This window comes from Mirounga leonina, unplaced genomic scaffold (genome assembly GCF_011800145.1).
Source record: "Mirounga leonina isolate KUSES-001 unplaced genomic scaffold, KU_Mleo_1.0 Mir_94, whole genome shotgun sequence".
Classification (NCBI taxonomy): domain Eukaryota; kingdom Metazoa; phylum Chordata; class Mammalia; order Carnivora; family Phocidae; genus Mirounga; species Mirounga leonina.
In genome coordinates, this window is record NW_023270855.1 from 24,095,180 (window position 1) to 24,121,503 (window position 26,324).

Sequence of the window (26,324 nt, forward strand, 5' to 3'; positions counted from 1 at the left end):
AATAAGAACTCTATCCCCAATGCAACAACCTGCAATAGGGAGGGATATCACAGAGGAGCCTGCATGTACTTACCCACCTTGGGGGATGGGGAAAAAGGCAGTTTAAAAGGCAACAAGACTATAAATGAGGGGAATCTATTTATCAACCCTAGAGCATCTGCCAGAGACCAGTAAACTGTTGGAACTCTCTTTGGGGTCAGAGGCACTGATGAGCACGATTTTTTACATCCGCCTCAGCTGTCCCTCCAAAGTGGCCTGGTGTGGTACACCCTGGGACCCCCTCATTCATGTCTATACCAGCACCAGTTGTCTCACTGGGACAGCCACAGAACACACACTTCAGGAATCCCCCGGCTCATGCCCACTCTAGGCCTGGCCATCCTGCAAAGGCAGCCCTGGTATGGCCATCCCAAGACCTTCTGGGGCCAGTGCCCACTATAGCTTCAGCCATCCAATTAAGGAAGCTCTGGCACAGTGTGCCTGATCCAGCCACCCACCAAGGCAACCCCAATGCAGTATGCCCAGAGACCCCACCAGCTTGTACCCACTTCAGCTTCAGCTGTCTTACAAAGCTGACCCCAGTGAAGTATGTTTCAGGTTCACCCAGCCCCTGTCCATTCCAGTTCCAGCTATCTTATGAGGGTGACTCCAACAAAGGGAGACCCAGGAACCCCAGACTGTGCTCACTTCAGCTCCAGCTGTCCTGCTAGGGTGGTGCTGGGATGGCTCACTTGGAACCCCTGGACAGCACCGGTACCAGCTCCAGTTGACCCACTAGGGTGGCCCCAATGCAATGCATGCTGGGATTTCCCCAGCCTACATCCATTCTAGCTCTAGCCAGCCCTTAAAACCTCTAGGAATACAGTTTACAGAGAAGATGTTCCTAAACAAGGCCTCTCCTTCGAGACTGGGAGAGGTAGCTCTTCCACTTAATTCAAAACAAAAACAAACACAGAAAGTCAAACAAAATGAGCAGAGGATTATGTTCTCCATGAAATAAGATAAAACCCCAGGGGTATGGGAAAACTAATGAAATGAAGATAAGAGTTCAAAGTAATGGTCATAAAGATGCTCATTGAACTTGGGAAAAGAATTAGAGGAACACAGTGAGAACTCCAACAAAGAGTTAGAAAATATAAAAATGAACAAACCAGAATACAGTAACTGAAATGAAAAAATACACTAGAGGGAATCAACAGCAGATTAGATGGCATAGAAAACTGGATCGGCAATCTGGAAGACAAAATAGTGGAAATCACTCAATCAGAACCACAAAAGGAACAGAAAGTGTTAAAACAGGATAGTTTAAGAAACCTCTGAGACAACATCTAGCATACTAACATTCACATTATAAGGGTTCTAGAAAGAAGAGAAAGGGGCAGAAAATTTATTTTAAGAAATAATAGCTGAAATATCCCTAACCTTGGGAAGGAACTGTAATCCAGGTCCAGAAAGCACAGAGAATCTCAAATAAGATGAACCAAAGAGATCCATACCAAGATGTAATAAAAATGGCACAAGTTAAATGAGAATCTGAAAGGCAGCAAGAGAAAAGCAGTTATACGCAAGGGAAGACCCATAAGATTATCAGATGATTTTTCAGAAAAACTTTGTAGATTAGAAGAGACTGGAAGGATATATTTAAAGTGCTAAAAGGGAAAAACTATACAGAAAGAGACTCATAGGTACAAGATACAAACTTAGTGACCAGAGTGGGGAGGGGCTGGTGAGGTGGGCACAGTAGGTTAAGAAAATTAAGAGGTACAAACTTAGAGTTACAAAATAAATAAGTCATGGGGATGTTAATGAATATAGGGAATATGGTCAGTAATATTGTCATAACTTTGTATGGTAACAGATGGTAATTAGAGTTATCGTGGTAATATAAAAATACTGAATTATTTTGATATACATCTGAAACTAATATGATATTGTATGCCAATAATACTTCAATAACAGTATTTTTTCCCAAGGAATTGCCGAACGATTGTACTAAGTGTCCGCATCATTTTAAAATTCAACCAGCAATGTATAGGTGTTTAAGGATTCCTGTTTCTCCATAACCTTTCCAATTCTTGTTTTTCTTACTTTTTTTAAGATTTTATTTATTTGAGAGAGAGAGAGCAGGGGGAGGAGCAGAGGGAGAGGGACAAGCAGACTCCATGCTGAGGGCAGAGCCTGACGTGGGGCTCAATCCCATGACCCTGAGATCATGACCTGAGCCGAAACCAAGAGTCTGACACTTAACCCACTAAACTGCTCAAGCTCTCCATTGTTTTTGTTGTTCTTTTTATTTTAGTCATCTTAATGGGTATGAAATTGTGTTTCATTATAATCATTTCTCTTTCCTGAATTACTATTTTGAACAGCTTTTTATGTGCTTATTTTCCATTTGTAAGTCTTCTTTGGTGAAATGTTTATTCAAATTCTTTGCCCATTTTAAAATTTCTTTTTATTGTTGAGTTATAAGTTTTTTTATATATTCTAGACACTAGACATTTATCAAGTATGCAATTTGAAAATACTTTCATCCACTCTGGATTTGTATTTTCATTTCTTAATGGTGCCCCTTGAAACACAAATTTATGATAATAATAAGTAACATTGATAAAATCAAATTCAACTTTTCTTCTTTCATTGCTTCCGCTTTTTGCGTCATATCTACTAAACTATTGCTTGATAAAAGATCACAAAGATTTACTCCCATTTTCTTAAAACTGTTCTACAGTCTTAGCTATTGTATTTAGTTCTGTAGTCCATTATAAATTATTTTTTCATATGGTGTGAGGTAGAGGTCCAACGTCATTCTTTTGCATGAAGCTATCCAGATGTTGAATCGACAGTTGTTTCCCTCACTGAACTGGGTTAACACACCTGTCAAAATCAATTAACTGTAATGTAAGAGTTATTTCTGGATTCTCATTACTATTGCGCACACACACACACACAAACAGGATATATATAATGTATATAGCATAAGGATGAAAATTATATCTGTTATATATATAATAATTTCCATCCGCATGCCAGAAACACATGATCCTGTGTTGGCTATTCTGGGTTCTTTGCATTTCCATATGAATTTTAGGATCAGCTTTTCAAAATGTAAAAAATGTAGCTGGAATTTTGACAGATTATAATGACTCTGTAGATCAATTTGGAAAGTATTTTTGGCTTTACATTAACTCAATCATGGCCATATGATCTTTTAAATTAACTTTGACATTTAACTTTTTTCAACAATGTTCTGTGATTTTCAGTGTACAAGTCTTGCACTTCTTTTAAGTTTATTCCTAAGTATTCTATATTTTGGTTCCTAATGTAATTTAATTGCTTTCTTAATTTTGAGAGTTCATTGCTAGTATATAAAAATACAATAGACTTTTTTTTTTAGACTTTTTATGTTGATCTTGTATTCTGGAATTTTGCCAAACACACTTGCTAGTTCTAACAATATTTTATTAGTTCTTACAGATTTTTAGTGTATTCCATAGGATTTTCTATATCAAGATGATGGTATCAGCAAATAGAGATGGTTTTACTTCTTCCTGCCCTATCTGGATACATGTACTTCCTTTCCTTGTATAATTTCCCTGGCTAGAACCTCCAAAACAATTGTTGAATAGAAGTGATGAGAAAATAGCCTTCTCTAATTCCTGATCTTAGAGAAGAAAGCATTCAGTCTTTGACCATTAAGTGTGCTATTAGCTGTGGGATTTTTGCAGACATACTTTATTAGGTTTAGAAAGTTGCTTTATGTTCCTAGTTTGCTGACTGGTTTTAGAAAGGGTATTGACGGGGACGCCTGGGTGGCTCAGTTGGTTAAGCGACTGCTTTCGTCTCAGGTCATAATCCTGGAGTCCTGGGATGGAGTCCCGCATCGGGCTCCCTGCTGAGCAGGGAGTCTGCTTCTCCCTCTGACCCTCTCCTCTCTCATGTGTGCGCTCTCTCTCACTCATTCTCTCTCTCTCAAATAAATAAAATCTTAAAAAAAAAAAAAAAAGAAAGGGTATTGAGGTTTGTCAAATGTTTTTTCTGCATCTACTGAGATGATCATGTGACATTGTCCTTTAGTCTATTAATATAGTATATTTCATATGTTAAATCAACCTTGCATCTTAGGGAAACATTCTACTTTGGATGGAGTATAATTCTTTCCATATATTTCTGGATTCTGCTTACTAGTATTTTGTATGAAGATATGTCTACATTCATAAAAGATATTTAGATTTGTGTGGTTTTGGCATCAGAATGCTACTGGCCTCCTATAATGATCTGGGAAGCATTATCTTCTCTTTTATTTTTTAGAAGGTTTTGTGAACCACTGGTATTATTAGTAGTATCTTTTTTTTTAAGATTTAGTAGATCACCAGTGAAACCGTTTAGTCCTGAGCTTTTCTTTTGGGAAATTGATTACTAATTTAAAATGTTTACTTGTTATAAGTATATTCACATTTCATATTTCTTCAGTTTTAGTAGTTTGTGTCTTAGGGATTTTTTCATTTTATCTAAGTTATCTAATTTATTTACATACAATTATTCATATTATTTTCTCATTATTCTTTTCATTTATGTAGTATCATTAGTGATATCCCCTCCCTCTTTGATTCCTGATTGTAGTAATTTGAGATGTGAGTCTTCTCCCCTTCTCTTGGTTACTCTAGGTAAAGTTTTGTCAATTTTGTTGATTTTTCAAAAAATAAAGTTTTGTTGATTTTCTCCCATGTTTTTCTATTATCCACTTCATTTATTTCTACTATAATCAATCTTTCTTTCTTTCTTTCTTTCTTTCTTTCTTTCTTTCTTTCTTTCTTCTACTTAATTTAGGTTTAACTTGCTCTTATGTATTTTTTTTTATATGGGATGCTTCACAAATTTGCATGGCATCCTTTTGCAGAGGTCAGCCTAATCTCTGTATCATTCTAACTTAATATATGTGCTGCCAAAGGAAGCACTATTTTTCTAGTTTCTTAAGTGGAAGATGAGGCTGTTGATTTTAAATCTTTCTTCTTTTTAAATTAAATAAATACCTATTGCTATAAATTTCCCTCTAAGCAACTGCTTTTGTAGCATTCTATGTTTTAGTATTTTATATTTTCATTTTTATTTATCACAATTTACTAACTTATCAGTGTTTTTTTACTTGACCTCTGACTACTTATGACTATGTTGTTTAATTTTCACATATTTGTGGATTTCCCAAATTTCCTTCTGTTACTGATTTCTAATTTTATCACCTTATGGTTTGTAGAATAAACTTACGATTTTTGATCCTTTTAAATTTATCAAGGCTTGTTTTATGGACCTATATATGGTTTATCCTGGAGAATGTACCACATGTACTTGGGAAAAGAATGGACATTCTATTGTTGGTTGGAATGTTGTGTAGATGCTTATTAAATCTAGTCAGTTTATAGCATATTTTAATTTTCCATTTCCTTATTGCTCTATCCATTATTAATAGGGTGGTATTGAAGACTGAAGTCTCTATTATTATTGAATTATCTATTTCTTCCCTTGAGTACATCATCCTACTACTTTCTAGGCTTCATGATTTCTTTTTAATTTATTTTACAGGGGTTGGGGGGAGAGGAGGAGTAGAGGGAATGAGAGAATCTCAAGCAGATTCCCAGCTGAGTGTGGAGCCCAATGAGGGGCTCAATCTCACATCCCTGAGATTATGACCTGAGCCAAAATCAAAGGTCAGATGCTTAACTGACTGAGCTACCCAGGCACACCTAGGCTTCATGATTTCTGAGAAGGAATATTAATCAGTTTAAGAAGGCTTGTAGATGATTTTTCTTTGCTGCTTTCAAGATTTATTCTTTCTTTTGATAATTTGACCACATGTGTAGGTGTGTGTCTCTGAGTTTATCCTCCTTGGAATTCTTTGAAGTGCTTTAATGTACTAATTGATGTTTTTTTAATCAAATTTAAAAATATTTAGGTCATTAGTTTTTCAAATTTTTTTTCTTTTCCTCCTTTTACTTGACTCATTTATCTGTATATTTGTGCATGTGCTGAGGTTCCCACAGATTGAGGCTCTGTTAATTTTTCTTCATTCTTTTTTAAACTGTTCGGACTGGATTATTTAAACTGACCTATATTCAAGTTTTGTTTGTTCTCTCTTCTGCCAGTTGATCCCCTCTAGTGAATTTCTTTCTTTTTTTTTTTTTTTAGAGAGGGAGGGGGGTGGGGAAGAAGGAGAGAGAGAATCTTAAGCAAACGCCACACCTGGCGCGGAGCCCAATAAGGGGCTCTAACAACTCTGAGTTCATGACCTGAGTCAAAATCAAGGGTCAGACACTTAACCGACTGAACCACACAGGCACCCTCCTCTAGCGAATTTTAACTTCACTTTTTGTACTTTTCAACTGGAGATTTTCTATTTGTTTCTTTCTTTTACAATGTGTTTTTATTGACAATTCAGCAAAGCATTTTTCTCACACTTCTCACTAATTCTTTAGACATAATTTTTATTAAACACTTTTAATTTAGTTCATTAAGTGCTTTTAAAGCTTATTTACAGTCTTTGTCTACTAAGTCCAACATTTGTGCTTCCTCTGAGATAGTTTATATTGACTGGCTCTCTTCCAGGGTATGGGTTATACTTTCCTCTTTTTTATAACTTATCATTTTAAATATATAATCTGGCAACTCTGCAAATCATGTCCTTCCTGACCCCATATTACTTTCCTATCGCTACTGAAACAAATTACCACAAATTTATTGGTTTAAAACTATGCAAATTTATTATTTTCCAGCTTTGCAGGAAAATGGGTCCAAATGGGTCTCCCTAGGCTAAAACCAAGGTGTTGGCAGGACTACATTCTTTCTGGAGGCTCTGCAATAGAAAATGTTTTCTTTCTTTTATTTTCTTTTTTTCCACCTTTTAGACACTGCCTGCATTCTTTTACTCATAGCCCTATCACCTCTTCAAAGTCTTTAGTAGCTCTTTGAATCTTTTCCACATTTTATCCCTCTGACACTAACTCTTCTTCCTTCTTCTACCACATTCAAAGAACCTTTGAATTGGGACCACCTGGATCATCCAAGATAATCTCTTCAAAGCCAGCTGTTGGCTAATTTAACTCCTTGCCAGGTAACAACAGATTTCACAACTCCTGATGATGAGAACATCTACATCTTTGGGAAGGGGGCATTCTGTCTACCACACCTTCATAACATTTGCTATTGTTATTAGTGATGGGTTAATGAATTTCCTGGACTAGTTGTGTAAAGTCTGAATTTTGTGTGTGTGCATGGAGCCATTCACACCTCTGCTTGATTAACTTAGTTGCCAGCTAGTGACTGGATGTAGATTTCTTTAAATAACTTGAATCAGTAAGTCTCCCAGTCTTTGCGTCTGTGTGTGTCTTGGGACATGCCTTCACTGTTTTGGCATTTTATAACTCTGAATTAGCTTTCCCCTCTTGCTCTGTGCTGAGTCTTATTATGAGCCAGAGATTAAACAGAGTTTAGGGCCTTCTCAGTTTATTTCTGACATTAGTACAGCCCTGAGCGTGTGTGATATCATCTGGGGCTTTGCTGGAGCATTTTAAATATGTTGGGGCATTTAAAATGGACCTCTCATTCCTCTGTTCTTCCTTTTAAGTTTTTTGGTTAGCCACTTGTATCCCTGCCTCAGGATTAAATGACTGCAGCTGATTGTTTTGACAAATGCTCTGGGGATAAGGCTGTTTTCACAGACAAATCTGCATTAGACTATGTAAAAGAATTGGTTTTTTGAAGGAGCTACTAGACAAGAAAAATAATGAAAATACTCTGGGAATGGGGTTATTAAGAGAACCCAAACTGTTTTGCTCCATCCAGTGTCTGACAGACTTTTGGGTTTCACAAATACCATGGTTGCGAGGTTATTGGTTTCCACAGCTCTATGTATCTGGGACAGAGAAATGGGAATAAAGCAATTTAAGATATCACAAAGCTTGCTTTTCTTACTGATATTCAGCTGCTTTCTTTGAGTAAGTGCTACTGGAATTGTTAAAAGCCTTTCATTTATTTCCAAATTTCTATAGAAGTTGATTTAGAGAATTTTTTCAATTGTCATTGGTTTTATGGAGAAGTTGATTTTTAGAGGTCCTTATTCCACATTTTGGAAGAGCTCCCTGACAGGTCTTTCTTAACCTTCAAAATTTGCCATTTCTGCAACTAACATTCTTTCTCATTACCAGTCTATCAAACCTTCTGACCAACCACTGAAGGTAGCCAGACTTCAATCTTTTGAGAATTTACCACAAGTATGAGTTGTTTTTCTCTACCTCACCACCACAATCTATTCTTCTAAAGTCTGGTTAAAAACTAATTTCTCTCTTAAAAATCTTCACATAACCAATAGAATGAGATATATATTATGATCATTATGACATTTGGCCTTCATCCAATAATTTGAATCTTTCATGTCATGCTCTTGCCTTTGGTCATAAAATTTGCTATTTATTTTCTATTGTTGAATAACAAATTACCCCAAAGTTAGTGGCTTAAAGCAGTGATTTTCATGTATTAGTCATAAAAATCCTACCTATTAAACAGATGTTCAGGGCTATGTGATCAAGCTACAATTGCCATGTGATTTCTGTGGTAAAGAAAATTGGAACTGTTTTGGTTGGGTGATTCCAGCTTGGATTCTATTATGTTGCAGTCAGCCACTGACTCGGTCTAAAAGACTGTCTTCCAAGGTGATTCAATTACAAAGCTAGTAGCTTTGTATTGGGTTTTATTCAGAGGCCTCAGTTCTACTCCAAATGGGCCAAGGGTTGTTTGAGCACAAATACTTGGAGACATGAATCATTTGAGAACATGACTGAGGCCCACTGCTATAATATCTATTTTACTTAAGACCCTGTATAAGATGTAAAATGTTTAAAAATATGACCCTTCCCTTAAAGAAGTACAAATCTATTTATAGAGGAAAAGGTAGACATTCCAGTAACAATACTACTGCAAGTGATAGGTTATAAATGAAAGATTATATACTCTGGGAATTGAGAATAGGTAGAGATTATATCCAATGTCCCCAACAGGGGATCTGGACTGACAGGGATTCTTGGCTGTGACTGAGAAATTAGAACACAATTGTCCATTTATTAATCCCAATAAATACCTTCTCTGATATTAAGGAAAATGCTTATTTGAATTGCTTAGGTAAGAAGCAGATTTAGATTCCTTGAACTAAATTTTTGTAAAAAGACTTTCAGCCTCATGGTAGCCAAATAACATCAAATATCAAATAATTTTTAGCTAAACCCTTGATACCAGAATTTATTGACCATAATTATAATCTGCCACCAGGATTTGAAGAAAAAACAGTGTCTTCTGAATTTAATTCCTATACTGGAATAGAGATTAGCCAGATAGCATTTATAACCAATCAAAATAATTTGAATAGACTAATAGCTAGCAAAGAAAGTCAATCAGTAATTAAAACACTCCCAACAAACAAAAGTCCAGGACCAGGCGGCTTCCTGGGCAAATTCTACCAAACATTTAAAAAAGACTTAGTACCTGTTCTTCTCAAACTACTCCAGAAAATAGAAAAGGAAGGAAAACTTCCAAATTCATTCTATGAGGCCAGCATTATCCTGATACCAAAACCAGATAAAAGGCACCACAAAAAAAAGAGGACTACAGACAATACCTCTGATGAACATAGATGCAAAAATCCCCAACAAAATACTCACAACCCAACTCCAACAATACATTTAAAAAAATCATTCACCACAATCAAGTAGGATTTATTCCTGGAATACAAGGGTGGTTCAATATTCACAAATCTATCAACATGATACATCATATCAATAAAAGGATAAAAACCATATGATCATTTCAAAAGATGCAGAAAAAACATTTGACAAAGTAAAACATCCATTCATGATAAAATCCCTCAACAAAGTAGGTTTAGAGGGAACATACCTCAACATAATAAAGGTCATATAGGAAAAACACACAGCAAACATCATACTCAATGGGGAAAAACTGAGAGTTTGGCCCTTAAGCCCAGGAACAAGACAAGGATATTTACGCTCACCAGTTTTATTCAACACAGTGCTGGAAGTCCTAGCCACAGCAATCAAAAAACAAAAACAAATAAAAGGCATCCAAATTGTTAAGGAAAAAGTAAAACTTACACCATTTGCAGATGACATGATACTATATATGGAAAACTTGAAATGCTCCATTAAAAAAACTACTAAAACTGATAAGTAAATTCAGTAAATTTATAGGATACAAAATCAATGTGCAGAAGTCTGTTGCATTTCTATACACTAACGATGAAACAGCACAAAGAGAAATCAGGAAAATAATTTACATTACAATTGCACCCAAAATAATAAGATCCTTAGAAATAAACCTGACCAAAGAGGTAGAAGACTATAAAACACTAATGAAAGAAATTGAAGATGACACAAAGACATGGAAGGACATTTCATGCTCATGGATTCAAAGAACAAATATTGTTAAAATGTCTATACTACCCAAAACAATTGACAGATTCAATGCAATCCCTATCAAAATACCAACAGCATTTTTCACAGATCTAGAACAATCCTAAAATTTGTATGGAACCACAAAGACTCCAAATAGCCAAAGCAATTTGAAAAAGAAAACAAATGGAAGCATCACAATTCCAGACTTCAAATTATACTACAAAGCTGTAGTAATAAAAACAGTACAACAATAGACACACAGATAAATGGAACAGAATAGAAAACCCAGAAATAAACCCACAATTATATGGTCAATTAACCTTCAACAAAGGAAGAAAGAATATGCGATGGGATAAAGACAGTCTCTTCACAAATGGTGTTGAGAAAACTGGACAGCTACATGCAAAAGAATGAAAGTGGACCACTTTCACCACACAGAAATAAACTCAAGGTGGACTGAAGACCTAAATGTGAGACCTGAAACCATAAAAATCCTAAAGAGAACACAGGCAGTAATTACTCTGACATTGGCCCTAGCAACTTGTTTCCAGCTAGGTCTCCTAAGGCAAGGGAAATAAACCAAAAATAAATATTTGGGACTACATCAAAATAAAAAGCTTCTGCACAGTGAAGGAAACAATCAACAAAACTAAAAAGCAACCTACTGAATGGGAGGAAATATTTGCAAAGGACATATCCAATAAAGGGTTAGTATCCAAATATATAAAGAATTTACACATCTCAATAGCCAAAAAAACAAATAATCCAATTAAAAAATAGGCAGAAGCCATGAACAGATATTTCTCCAAAGAAGACATCCAAATGGCCAACACATGAAAAGATGCTCAACATCACCTATCATCAGGGAAATGCAAGTCAAAATTATAATGAGATACCACCTCACACCTGTCAGAATGGCTAAAATCAAAAACACAAGAAACAACAACTGTGGGTGAGGATGTGGAGAAAAAGGAGCCCTCTGGCACTGTTGGTGGGAATGCAAACTGGTGCAGCCACTATAGAAAATAGTATTGAGGTTTCTCAAAAAGTTAAAAATAGAACAATCCTACAATCCACCAATTGTACTACTGGTTATTTCCCCAAAGAATACACAAACACTCAAAGGGATGCGTACACCCCTATGTTTGTAGTTGCTTTACAATAGCCAAGGTAAGGAAGCAGCCCAAGTGTCCATTGATAGAGGAATGAGAAAGAAGATGTGGTGTGTGTGTGTGTGTGTGTATCTATATCTATATATATACAAGATAGAATATTATTCACCATAAAGAAAGAATGAAATCCTGCCATTTGCAAGACACAGAGGGAACTAGAGAGTATAATGCTAAGCAATGTAAGTCAGTCAGAGATAGACAAATACCATATGATTTCATTCATATGTTGTGGAATTTAAGGAAGAAAACAAATGATCAATGAAATGAAAAGAAAGAGATAAACTGAGAAACTCTTAACTATAGAGAACAAACTGATGGTTACTAAAGGGGAGGTGGGTGCAGGATGGGTTAAATAGATGAAGGGGATTAAAGAGTGCACTTGTTGTGAAAAGCACCAGGTGTTGTATGGAAGTGTTGAATCACTATATTGTACGCTCAAAACTAACGTAACACTGTATGTTAACTACACTGGAATTAAAATAAAAATAAATTAAAAAAATAACCTATGAGTCTTTCCAGAAATGTAAAGTTGTACAGTTTTTAACTACTTGCTTTGAAATTTGGCAAATATATAAATATACAACAGAGAGGTGCTGGGTGGCTTATTGAGTTGAGCTTCAACTCTTGATTTTGGCTCAGGTCATGATCTCAGTGGCCTGGAATTGAGCCCCTCACTGGGTTCCACACTTAGCACTGAGTCTGCTTGAGGATTCTCTCTCTTCCTCTGCCCTTTCCCCTACTGGCACCCACATGCATTCTCCCTCTCTCTCTTGAACAAATAAATATTTAAAAAATATATACACTGAGAATGAATATGTGGTTGATGACATTATCTGCTTGAACATTTTGGAACTTCAGTCAACGATTTGCTCTAACAGTGTTAAGTCTATTCATAGGCACACACTTATTCATCGTATTTTGAGATTAAAGAACTATAGTTACAGTAAATGCAACCAAGCTGAGAGGAATAGAACCTAAAACAAGGTGTAGTGATTCCTATTGAACTAAACAAATCAAGCCTATTTTATTTTGTATTTGAAAAGAAATAAAACTGGGGAAAAATGAAAAGTTTATTACAGCCAATAAATAGACAATTTCTAAATTTATAATAGCCATCAATTTTCTCTAAAATTCAAAAATTTGCAGTCAAAACCTGGGAAACAGATAGAGGACTCTGTCCACTGACCAGTGACACTGCAAGTGACCTTTAGCCCTACCTCCAACTTTGATTTTGCAGTTTTTTCTAGAAATATTTACATGGATTCTCCTTTGTTTTTAAGCTTTTATCCAGGTGGTCATTTAGGCTTCTGGAACTTTCATTAAGTATCTCAGCCTGCATTAGGTGTTCTTTGGTGCAGTGGTTCTCAAAATCTTGTGTGGTAAGAATTCTGAAGCTCTGTTGTGAAAAAACACAGATTCCTGGGATCCTCCTTCAACAGAGGTTGATTGGGTGAGGCCCTCAAGTTTGCATTTTAACTCCCAATAGCTGATTTTGAAGCAGTCATCTAAGACCACACCTTGAGAAGGAGAGCATTACTGTATGGGACTTACACTCTTAGAGCACAGAAGGAACATCCTACATTTTGATTCAGTAGACCCGAGTTCAAGGCCCAACCACAACACTAACTAGCATGTGACCTTGAATGGTTCCCTTAAACATTCCTAGGACCCCGAGTGAATCATGGTGAAATTTGCTGTCTTGTGCTGGATAGTGCTAAAGATAAAACTGGTAGCATTAGTGAAAGCCTTTATGAACTGTAAAGACTCTGCAAAGGATATTAAGAATATTCTTCCTGCTGAGGCATCTGCCAGAAGTGGCTAGTTTACATCCTTGATCTTATTTATCATTCAGAAGATATTTATTGCATGTCTACTCTGCATAAGGCTTCGTGGCAGATGTACTTCCCCTGGCCTTTATAGAAGCCTGTAACGGGATTTCAGAACTCACAAATGGGCAATTAAACCTCCAGCCTCTTCCTGAGAGTTCTGCCCTCCCTTTGATACACAGAACTTTCCTCTGATAATTAAATTGTCACCTCTGCATAAAAATGTCCCCTTCTCATCCTCCGGGGAGGGTGCTTTCTCCCGTTATGAGCTTCACAAGGGAAGAGTGTGGCAGGCTTTGCTGTATACTGCACATTGTTAATTTTTAATGTGGGAAGTTAGATTCTTCTGGCTTTCTTTATGTTACGGATTGTGCTGCTTGTCTCTCACACACTATGCAATGAATGGTGGCTTTTCCTTGGTAGCAGTCTCAAGATGCCAAGTTGTTTAGTTACTATCTAAATAAGGACACACAGGATCTAACTCTGTTCATTATGAAGGACTGGTCTGACAAAACCTCAAAGGAATAATAAGCCGTGTGATTGGCTGACAGGTGAGGGAGAAAATGTACTAAGAGGAAGGGGAAAAAAAAATACTCCCAACGATGGTTGAACTCAGAAATGCAGATGGGTTCAAGATCCACTCTGCTTAAAAGTCTGTAGGCATCACTACAGATGCCTACAGATTTGTAGGATCTCCAAACCTTGTCCCTGGCAAGTAAGACCTTCACAGTCAAGTTCCAGCCACTTGTCTAGTCTCTGAGCTTGGGTCACACTGAATTTCAGGGTCTGGAATGCATTATGGTCTCTCTCACCTGCCTTTGCTTGGACTTCCCCCTCCTCCATCTGGCATCACTGCTTTCCTTCTCTCTACCCTCCCACCTCCTACAAACAATTTGAGGTCAGGCTGGACTTCTCTTGCTGCTGTAGACAGAACGAACCAGTGCCTCCTTAGTCCTTTGCGATCACTTTGCTATGCTAAGTGGCACTTGTAGCCTCATTTTACTCATGATTATTTTTATTCAAGGTCCCAAATATTTAGTGAGTGCATACTATGCATCAGGTACTGTACTAGGTACTGGGGATATGGCAGTGAGCAAAACAAAGCCACTTGCCTCCAAAGTGTGACTCCTGGTACATGCTCTCTTTCCTGGGAGACAGGAGGGTGGGATCTTGTCTATTTAGTTCAGCACTCTATTCCCATAGCCTAGAATAGTGCCCAGCACATAGAAAGCACTTACTGAATATTCACTAAATAAACAGACCTTATTTTAATACTGAAATGTACTATAGGATGTCAGTCAGGAATCTGTTTTGCATAACAGACTGTAGGTAATTTGAGAGTAGAGGACACATCTTCTTTACCTTTTGCATCTATAGTAAAAAGCCATGTACTTGGCATAGAGCAGATGCTCCTGAATAAATAAAACTAAGATTATTGTTTTAGCTATATCATGCTCTTTATATTCAAAAGCTAGTTGGCCAACTTGTACAATTATTTATCCTGAGACAGTATAAGACCAAGGTGTTAGCTTAAAAAAGTATTTTTCTAAATATAAGACTTTAGACAGACTTGTAGGGGACAGAATCTGTGTGTGGGAGTCTCACTGCTGCTGATTAGGCAGTTTTGCTAATAGCAGAAAGGGTATTGAGGATTCCCACCTTATGCCAGAGAGGTTGCTGCAAATTTACCAATGTTTTCCACTGTTATCAGTGTTGGTTGATTCAGAGAGTCACTCATCAGGTAGAAGATGAACTTCTAAAATTCCAACAGCTGATAGTTCTCTATGTAAAAAATAGCAAAGACTTCTGGGATCTTATCTATGTTCAAATTCTCTTTTACGCTGCTGCATTGTGGCCTGAACTTAATCCTTTTCACTAACCATCATGAACAAGTGTATGAAGAGTTCATATATAAACAACTGCTCTTTGCTTACTCATACTATGAAAGGAAAGGGATTCGTGTACTTCAAAATAGGGGCATATGTAGAGCAGTATTTAAATAATTGACTTTAAAGATATTTTATGGAGTTTGGAGAACAAAATACATTCCCAAAAGGATATACCTTAGAGAATCTACAAAGGCCTTTACAGTCATTAATTGTGCATTGGAGTGGGGGAGAGGAGTCAATCTGTTGTATTTCAGATGGATGGAAAAAGTAGAATCGGAGGAGAAATATAGACAATCCACAAAGTGGTTAAGTCTATGGGAACAATTGAGAGCTGACCATAAGCACTAGAAATTTCCCCATGTAGACACTTCTTGCACCCCCCACACACACACATACACACACACTGCAAAAACAATGAATGTGGTAGATGAGTTCGTGGGGTGAAAAACTAAGAGCAAAAATGAATGGAAAGGGGAAAGAGAATGTAATAAAAAAGAAGAAGTGCTGCAAAAAAGAGAATTTGTTGAGTTTACAAGAATTGGAAATATGCTACATAATATACCCAGGGCAATTACCCAAGGCAGGACAAAGGGATCTATTCAAAACCTGCCTGATGATACCTACATGATGAAGTGTCAACATTCCGAGTAACAACTTAAGTTATAAAGCCTCAAAGGCCCTTTGCAGAATTCCACTTGAATATCTGTAAACTCTGCAATAGTTCACACATCAAACAATGTATTTTAAGATTATGTTTGATAAAAAAAAATGCCACTCGAAGGAGGACTTCCTATGACAAGTTTCTACTCCGAGTGAATTTTTATGACCAAATTAGAAACCCTGGAAAACAGAGACTGTACTGGAAGTGCTGACTCAGCAGTAAATTGCAGAAAGGCAATGGGATACTAATTTAATGATGCTAGAGCTGAAATGCATCATTCCTGAGATTAGCATATCTGTTAAAAAATAAAAAAGAAGAACATTCAGCCACCCAGCTAAAACACTTCACCAACAGTCAACAGAAAGGAGATTTTTGCACACATGGAAGATTGGGAGATGAGGTCAGATTTAAAAGAGATTCTACAGTTTATAGACCTAAGAATTTGGGCTATGGAACTTCAGATTGGATTCATCTCCTTATGCCTAACTTGTTCCAGAAGGATTTTCTTTAGTACAGTCCCTGGCAGATTTAGACAGTCATTCCCATCCTTCTAGTAGAGCTTCCAGTTTATTGGCAAGAATTAAGTCTCTTTAATTAGCTCATCTATCAGAAATGTATTGAGTATCCACCCTATACCAGGTAAAATACCCTGAGGATCAAGATCCAGCTTCTATTCTCAAGAATGTCAAAGTTTACAAGGGAAATACAATCAACACAGCAAGTGCTTTCAGCCCAGAGTAAATTATGCAAGACGGAGATAAGTAAGCAGAGATGACTATGGGAATGCAGAAATGAGATACTCAACCCAGTTTGGGGGAGGCCAATGAAATGAAAGATTCAAGCCTCAGCTTAAGGATCATCAGGTTGACTCAGCCTTTACCATACTTTTCTAGAATGATTAACACATTCAGAGTACAGCATCAATTTCAGACATTAAAACCAGTTTAATGCCTTTATATAGGTAGAACCAGCTGATGAAGTGCAGAGACATATGGTCTTAGAATCAGACCCAGCCTTCAAGCTGGCTATGTACTAGCTGAGTGGCTTTCTGCAAGTTACTTCACCTTCAGTTCCTATGAAATAGGAATAATACCAACTCATATGAACTCTGAGATTTGAAGGAAATAATGTGTGTAATGCATTTGATAGCACCAAAAATGTTCCCAAGACAATGGGAGCTGCAGTATTTCTTCTGCTTTTGTAGCTGCTATGATTACCAATATTATTATTATTTTTTTAAAGATTTTATTTATTATTTATTTGAGACAGAGAGAATGAGAGACAGAGAGCATGAGAGGGAGGAGGGTCAGAGGGAGAAGCAGACTCCCTGCCGAGCAGGGAGCCCGATGCGGGACTCGATCCCGGGACTCCAGGATCATGACCTGAGCTGAAGGCAGTCGCTTAACCAACTGAGCCACCCAGGCGCCTCACCAATATTATTAAGATATAAATAGAATTTTTCAAGTTGAAGTCACGAAGCACAAAATTTTCATGGTTCTATATTTATTCCTACAGTTCTTAATGTATAAGTGAAGGATCTTGTTCATCAAAATAGTACTGGGCAGAACTTTCTCATAAACTTTTAATACAATGAAAATATTTATATAGTATTCACTAGTCACATGTGGCTATTCAATGCTTGAGATTTGTCTAGTGTGAAGAATTGAATTTTAGTTTTTATTTCATTTAAATTAATTTAAATATTTAAGTAACCTACATAGTCTGCAAGTTTATGTTCCTCCCAAATTCATATGGTGAAATCCTGATCCCCCCAAAATGACGTTACTAGGAGGTAGGGCCTTTGGGAGGTGCTGAAGTTATGAGGGTGGTGCCCTAGGAAGTGGGATTAGTGCCTTATAAAAGAGGCTCCAGAGAGATTCACTAGCTCCATACTGTTATATGAAGCCACAAGAAATCTGTGACCCAGAAGAGGGCCCTCACCTGACCATGCTTGTGCTCTGATTTCAGACTTCCAGCTTCCAGAACTCTAAGAAATAAATATTTGTTGTTTCTCAGGCACTCAGTTTGTGATATTCCAGCATAGCAGCCTGAATAGACTAACACAAACCATGTGTGGGACTAGCGGCTACTGGATTAGACAGGGCAATTCTAGGGTAACTGTTAAACATAAAGTTACCCGGATCTCACTACAGGCCCAGTTAATCAGGATGAATGATGAGAATTTGCATTGATATGAAGCACCATATAAGATTCTTAAGAATGCAGATGTTGAGAACCACTGCTCTATTCCTCTGACTGAGTAGTTTTGATTTTATGGCTATGAGCTTGCAGAAGGGCCCTGAGGTATTAATTAAATAAAATATATTTTCTTGGAGGATATCTCCGTGCGAGGCTCTAGAAGTTGAACAGTTGAACCTAAGCGTACGGTCTGTTTCCTATTTTAAACAAATTGTGATATTTTGTAGCCTCATTAAGACATACACTGCAAATGGGAAAGAAAAGCTATTTTAAAGTAGGTGAAAAAATAATTTATACAAAAGAGGTTGTGAGTAGAGGGTCACTATGGTGGAGTTATAAGGGAAGCCATCAAAAGGAAGCAAGCATGGAAGCAGAAACTATAAGAGCAAGAGTGAGAGTGGTTACAATGACAATTGATAGACCACTGGAATACTACTAACAACCCTCATTTTCTCATCTAAGAAAGGGGGTGATACGTAATAATCAATACTAACTGAGCACTTACTTTATGCCGAGACACTTTTATCTGTACCATGTTATTTAATTTTTCCCACAACTTTAGGAGTAGATGCTATTATCAATCTCCATTTCACATCTGAGGAAACTTAAATAATTTTCTCAACATCATGGATCTCGACTACAAAGTGGTGTCAATGTGGGCCAGAGAAAATCATAGATCCAGGGGCCAAAGGAAGCCATTAAACCTTAATTGAGCTGAATTGAAATACTCACCTAATATTCACTGCGGAAGATATATTTAAAACACACAAAAAGATGGAAGTAACAAAATCACCAACAAAAGTTAACAGGTATCATTTACTGGGTACTTACTATTGCCAGGTATTCTGCTAGGATCTTACATTCATTACTCACAGAATTCTCCTGACAGGCACTCCAAGATAGGCCCTGAACAATGTGGGGATCAAGAAAATTAGCAAGCCCGTACCTAAAGAGCCTTGGGGAAGAACCATCTCAGGTGAAGAGAATTTTCCTTCTTCAGTTCACAAATAAGCTCTTTAATTTAGGTCACCAGTATAGAAAAGCATGCAACAGTGAAGAGAAGCATGCAATACTCATGTAATTGTGCTGACATCATAGCCCGGTCCAAGCTTTTGCCATGAAATGACAAATTTTATTGATTCCTTAAAAATGGAGGCAGTGCCTTTCACCTTGTGTCATAACGGTGAATTCAAGAAGTTCCAGGGGCATCTTCTGATATGTCAACATCTGCTTGTGATTTTCTATTGCATGATATTAAGGGATCTCCCCCACCCACCCACCTACTCCCCATTACAAAAACTGGGACCAGAAAAAAGCAAGATCTATAAAGATTACAAGTAAAAAGTTGTTTTCTTCTCTAATACAAAAAAAATTATCTCAAAATATGGCTTATATAATTAAAACAATTATACCAAGACTAATATACCTGGGGATCAATTTCTTTATCTCCACAGTCTTTTGAACATTAGACAAGGTTATCTATTATGCACTGGGTTTCAAGCAGAGTATATAGTGTTTAAGTAGAGCTGCATGGGGGACTCATACTTTGACAGTGATCAATGTTAAATATATTTTAACAATTATAATGGCTCTATCACCCATATCTTCCAGATTTTTTTCAGGATATGGCAAAGTCAAAATTTTCATTGTAATTTTATTGTCCCCCCAAAGAACCACCAGTAACTATTCACTCTTCTGGATTCCATGCATATCTTAACATATGCAGACTTTAAAATGTAGGTTTATTACCAGAAGGTGCAACTACAGGAAATACGTAAGAGAAAACATTACAATTCTACACACCATCATAGAACCCAGAGATCATCTCCCTGTTATTGGCAAATCGTTTAAATTTATATAGCAACTCCTATTTCTTGAGACTAGTTGTTGAGAATACTGAATTGAGAGAAATTTTGAGACTGGCTCATTTGAGAAAGAAGGTACAGGGATCGACTAGTGATGTCTGCCATAATGAAAGCAACAGAAGTGGCGTAGAATTGTTTTACATTACTGGAAACCGATTTTTACTTTAGTAATTAAGAAAGTGAGTCCACATGGTTATGTTGTCTACCCAAGGTGGTACATACAGCAAGACCATAGCGTCACCAGTATGAGGATGCTTACTGGTTAACTCCCACAACAAATGTTCGCCCACTCTATCACTCTACAATCATCCTATGTTTTTTTCCCCCAAAATCAACAGTCCTTAGTTAAAATCCAACTAAACATACTGGAAAAGGCTGATCAATACATAGATGAGAGCAGTCCTTCAGAAGATTACACAGAAAGAAAAATAAATTGCTATGCCCTTGAAAGAAAAGCTACTTTTATTTAAGTTAATAAAGCTTTATTTGTTCTCTAGCCGTTAAGTTTATATAGAAATTAAAAGTCTTGACTATTTGTCTTTTGCCAACGTGAATGTAAAAGTGGCTTTAAAAAATCTCATTAACATCGTGCTTTTTTTTCCCCCTGTCCCAAGCTGATTCAATACAAAACAGATTACCTCCTGTCTATGCCACTAAAGTGCACATAAATATTTTACAAACCAATTTATCTAAAAATTTTATCATTCCTCATTCTGAGTCTAGACACAGAGCTCACTATAAAGCACTTCAGGTTTTCCAGATAACATAATCGTTCAGACAAGACTATATTATATTTCCTTTTTTGATTCTTGCCGGGGCTCAAAATATTCCTCTTGGGGTGTTTTCAGAATTTCACTATGTCAGACTGGTATATACACGGTTAATGGAACTTTCAGAGAATGACCAGAAAATACTTAAATGAAGGAATTTAATAGTCAGAATACTGATAGCATCCACACTTTTGAGCCATAGGGGAAGGGGAAAATAAACTTAGCTTTTACTGATTCAGGTGGGAAAAATGATAGTCCGAATGTGAATAGACTGATCTAGTTCACCAAGATACACAGGCAGACAAGAGTTGGGGAATCCTCATAACTAAAGTTATGAAACCAAAGTTAATGGCTTTCTTCAGCTACTCTATCAGTCAAAAGTAATGTGGGATATCTGTTGTCTCCAGACCAGTGACTGATAAACATTTCCTAGAAAAGGTCAAATAGTAAAGAATTTCTGCCCTATGGGCCATCTGACCTCTGTTGCAACCATTCAGCTCTTCTGTTCTAGTGTAAAAGCAGCTGCTCATAGGCAATATTTATGCAAACGAGTGTGGCTGTGTGCCAATAAATCTTTATTTACAAAAACAAGTGGCAGGCCAGATGTGGTTTATAGGGCTATTTTTGGCTGACTTCTACCCTAGAGGACTAAAATCATAGGTTTCAAGGGGCTCTTCTAACACCCCCAGGCTGCCTACTCTCATCCTTTATTAAGTCCTCCTCCAGGTTCCTTTTAGTCATGTGGCTTCCGTGTTGTCTACCAACACTTTCCTCCTCCAGACAAGACTGGGAGCTCTTTGAGACCAGAGTTTGTATCTGTCTCATCTCTTCCTAGCAAACTGAACAATGCTTGTAGTATGGGAGGCACTCAGAAATTGCTTGTTGAATGAATAGGTGATTGAACAAAAAAAGGGTTTGGGATTTCTTCCTTCAGTCACAATCTGGCTTGGCTGTCTTCTAAAGATGCAGGTATTCCCCATTTCAACTTCAGGATTCTCTCCTTACCTCTCTACATGCAAAATGCCCCGTCCTGACACAAAATACATACATGCAGTTTTAGCCTACATTTATTTAAATTATATGAAATCAAAAGGGCTTACTTGGGAAAAGGAAAGAAGGAAGGAGGGAAAAGAAAAGGAAAAAAAAAGTAGTGTGCAAATGGAAAAGAAAAAGGAAAAGAATAATTTGATTGAAAATTCCAGGGGGTCCTCTCAAATGTAGGCCATCTCATCTCAGAATATGATTCCAGGGTTAAACACTGTATTTTTCACATAACATGACCCTTTATGCAAGCCGATGACTTCATCTTATATTGAACGCATGAAAGAGTAAACAAACTTTAACCCTGAAAACTCAGCTGGGTAGGACTTTTGGATTTATGATCCCTCATACCCACCTCCAACTGGCATCAATAGGGCCACAATGTATCTACTATCTATATTGTCAAGATTCACTAAAGATAAATTTGCATCATCTGGATGAGCTATTTATACGAGTTACACGTTACAAGTTGAATTTGAAATCAACCCTAGTGTGAGATGACGTGCCGCCCTACTGTTCACATTACACTTTCAATGGCAGCACAGTTAGCAATAAAAAGTAGGGGCTCCCATGAGATGCTGGGAAGCCAGCCTCCTGGATCACACAGTAAAGCGGGCAGGCACTTCTAAACTGGCAACACAGCAGAGCAACTTCATTCAGGAGGATGCATGCCAGTGTAAAGATTCGCTGAAATCTGAAGCCTATTTCCTGTCCTTCTCATGCTGTCAGGAGAATAAAGATCCAGCAAAGGTGTTTGTCTGGGGTTTCAATATTCGGGTGGCTCTTCAGGGCAGATTTTGTAAGGGGGTTGGGGGAAGGCTCATCACAGGTTTTAATTTCAGTTGATTCTTACTGAAAGGTATTGATTGATCTCTGGAACTTGTGAAGTCTAAGGTGGAGAGACAGGATCTCACAGTGGAGAGACGCAATGTGAAAGCTGCGCAGCTCTCAGGGGCTCCCCGTGAGCCAAAAACACAACACAATTTTTCATGATCATAATTCACAACTTTCAAACCAACGAGCCTTATTTTTGTTAGTAAGGAAACCAAAGGTAATGTCTGCCTATCTACCTAGCAGTGGCTAATGCTAAAGACAGCTCTAAAATGAAATTTGCAGCCAGAGGTATTCTTAAGAGGAGACAGACTAAAGACACCAGCCCTCTTTGGAAGTGACTAAAGAGAGCACATTAAGAGTTTTTATTATCTTGGTTAAATAAATGGGAAACCTAAAACCTGGGAGATGAGACCATAGGATTTCTTTATCATTTCTATTGATTGGAAAAAGGTCCCAAAGGACTCGACACTATTTAAAAATAAACAAACTCTATTTTTCTCCCGTTTGTTAGGGTGCCTTCCAAGACTTTTCCCCTTCCTCTCTACAGCGGTTGGCAGAAATTAGTTTCCAGTAAAAAAAAAAAAAAAAAAAAAAAAAGAGGTTTATCAGATGTTTTTGAGAAAGTGGTGAACATTACTATTGCAGTTATTTTTAATACCTCTTGACAATGTTCTACTTTCTCATTTAAGATCATGGACCCAGGGACCTACCTGCCACTGAATACTGACCTCAGCATGAGTTTCAATGAGATGCTCAAGAACACGTTTTAAAGCACAAAAACCACAAACAAAAATAGAAAAAAAAGCTAACAAATAAAAGATAAATGTAATAAAAAATAATAATTTTCCCAGGCCCTTTCTGAATATGCTTTGAATGCATGTTTTTCATACCATACTCATTGTTTCTGACATCAAGTCGAATTAAAACGCAAGGGCTATGCTAAGATAACCTAACACTGCAACATAAAAGTTTTTTAATATTGCAAAAAGGAGCCTGAGAACATTTCCCTTAGGGCTTATAAAGTCAGAAGAGCACAGTGCTTAAATGATGATAGAACCATATATCTGAATTCTAACTCATCTCCCTCTTTTATTAACTAAAAATAGGCATTTACCTCCAGAAAGTAACGTAATCTCTCTGTGCCTCAGTTTTTCATCTATAAAATGGGAATGTTAGTATCTATCTCAAGGTGAAGGAGAGCAGAAATTAAACCTAGCACTGGATTTAATGTTTTCCCTGGCACATAATTCATACTCAAAAGATTATAGCTACTATTAATGTAGAAATGAAAATGGGGATAATGTTTATCATTTCAAAGCTTATTCACCGTCAATCATCCTAGCTCAAAATGTAGGTTACCGAACTGTTTCCTCTTTTGGATACAATACAGATAAAACCGTTAACATTCATGAATCAATTCAGTGTACAGCAAATATTATAGTAAGTCATGTTTATGCATTTTCTCATTTAATGGACACGACAGTCATATTATCCATTTTGCAGATAAGGAAACTGAGGCCTAGAAAGTCATATCATTTACCTCAAGCCTCACACTTAATAAGAAGCAAATCCAGAGGAAAATAAACAAGCAAGCAAGCAAACAAGAAACTCTATCCAATTTCAAATCCAATGATTATGACCACTAAGGACATTGCTTAAAAATTGAGAACGCATGCCTACCTTTGGATCTTCATCCTTGTTTGCCAGAGACTCTGGTCAGCAAGAGTAAGCCAGAAAGTCCAAACCTCAAAGATACAGTGGCTGCTGGTCTAACAGTCTTCCCCTTCCTCCAGACTTTATCTGAGGATCCCAGATGCTCTTCTTTGATTCTGGGTCAATAACACCAGTTCGGTGCTTGTGCTTTATTCACCCTATCCCCAGCGACTAGCTTATTCTGCCACCGCTCTTAGTTCCTTCAAAAGAACTCAGGATCAGAAATGGTATCTTGACCCCAACGCAGCCTGCCTGACCCTGAGGTTTAGACCAACCAGGTACTTGCAGGGGGCGGGGGGAAAGTAAGAACCTAATTATTGCAACCACCTGCTTGCCATCGCTTTTGTTCTCCTGACTGCTGCCAGGTGCTAGGCTGGCAGGCTTGAATCAGTTAGTAATTGTAACTGAAGCTGACTGCAATTAATTATATAACTTTAAGCTGTTCAAGCTTAATACCTCCCCCCAAATAACTTCAGGAAACTGGGATACAGTGCACTGCAGCAAATAAGGAAAAATAGCTATGAATGAGGTTTCTGTATTTTCTTCAGTTTTGCATCATACTGAATCCTCATATATCATGTGCACGGCCAAATTGTCCTATTTACTCATTACTAATGAAATGATGTGTTAATTTCTAGCTTGTGACCCAAGACTGAAAAGTGAGGCTCTTCCTCTCCTAGCCCACGAGAGAGGGGACCTCCCCCCGGGGCCATGGTGTGATGGGTCTTCAATGAGGTACAGGACACTGCATTAGATTGTGGACTATGGGACTGTAGGGATGAGGGTTGGAGTTCTGGCTCCACCCTTAATTAACAGGACAAAGGATAATCTCTACCTCCATGTCCTCATCTGTAAAATAGGCATAATATTAACGCTGGAGAAAGGAAGCAAAACAGAGTTTACGAATTCACTGATGCACTGTTTGGCATAAAGTTGATGCTTGATAAATGCTAACGCACCACCACTCTCTGCTAAACTTTGCAAAGTTCAGGAGACTAGCGAACCTTCGAGTGAGGCTCTGTCACAGAGCTTCCCCCACTGACCGGAAACTATAGCATGATATAGTTGTTAATGACTCAGAATTTGGAGTCTGTGGTACATGGGCTGTTGTCATGGGCTATACCTAATGAGGTGTGTGTTCAGGAACCAGTAACGTAACTTCTTTAAATCTCAGTTTCCACATCTTCGAATAAAGAGAAATGTTTGTAAGGTTGCTTACAATGATTAAATGCAATAAGACATGGCTCTGATATACATAAATGATATTAGCAAGACATTTTAACATGTATTTATGGCAAAATCATTTAGTGGAATTATAATTTATATATATTTTTTTCTCTTGGTATTTTCCCCTAGCTTCATTCCACAATGGTAGCCAAGCTCTTCTATGCTTCTTGCTTCAGGAATCTTGGTAGGACTGAAGATATAAGTCAAACTAAATACCCCAAGTGCTTTTGAGAAATAATATGGGGCAGGGGCAGGGGCCAGGCAGGAATGAAGGCTGGAGAGGAGAAGTTATGTGAGAATGGCAAAAGTTCAAGGAGAGAGAGAGGAGAACCACCTCTAGACCCGGAAAAAGAAAGGATGTCTGTGAGTCTCCAGAGCAGGGAAATCTACATGTGTTCTCTGACAAAGCCTAGAATACTAGGAAGAACGTTAGGTAGATAGCTATATTCTCACTTGAGAAAGATGAACCAAGAGCATCATGATTTCCAGCCTCAGCATGAATCCCCACATGGGCATGAGAGAGGAAAAACATGAGCCTCAAAGAAATGGCAGGAGTTTGGGTAAGAGGATGGGAGGATTGGTAGCTGCAATCATAATAGGCTAATGAAGCCCCATTTTGCAACCAGTTACCTAGATTTTACTATAATCTAGAAGCAAAAAGAGGCCCCAGTAAAGATTA

At 37.5% G+C, this 26,324-nt stretch overlaps 1 protein-coding gene and 1 non-coding gene across 2 annotated transcripts in view; both read right to left on the bottom strand.

The window, feature by feature from the left end:
- Positions 1-26,324, bottom strand: part of TAFA1 (TAFA chemokine like family member 1) — a 511,119-nt gene that overhangs the window by 337,968 nt on the left and 146,827 nt on the right. The gene's annotated exons all lie outside the window — the stretch shown is intronic.
- Positions 4,853-4,955, bottom strand: LOC118006126. Its single transcript, XR_004677958.1, has one exon. It is a non-coding gene; the product is annotated as a U6 spliceosomal RNA (small nuclear RNA).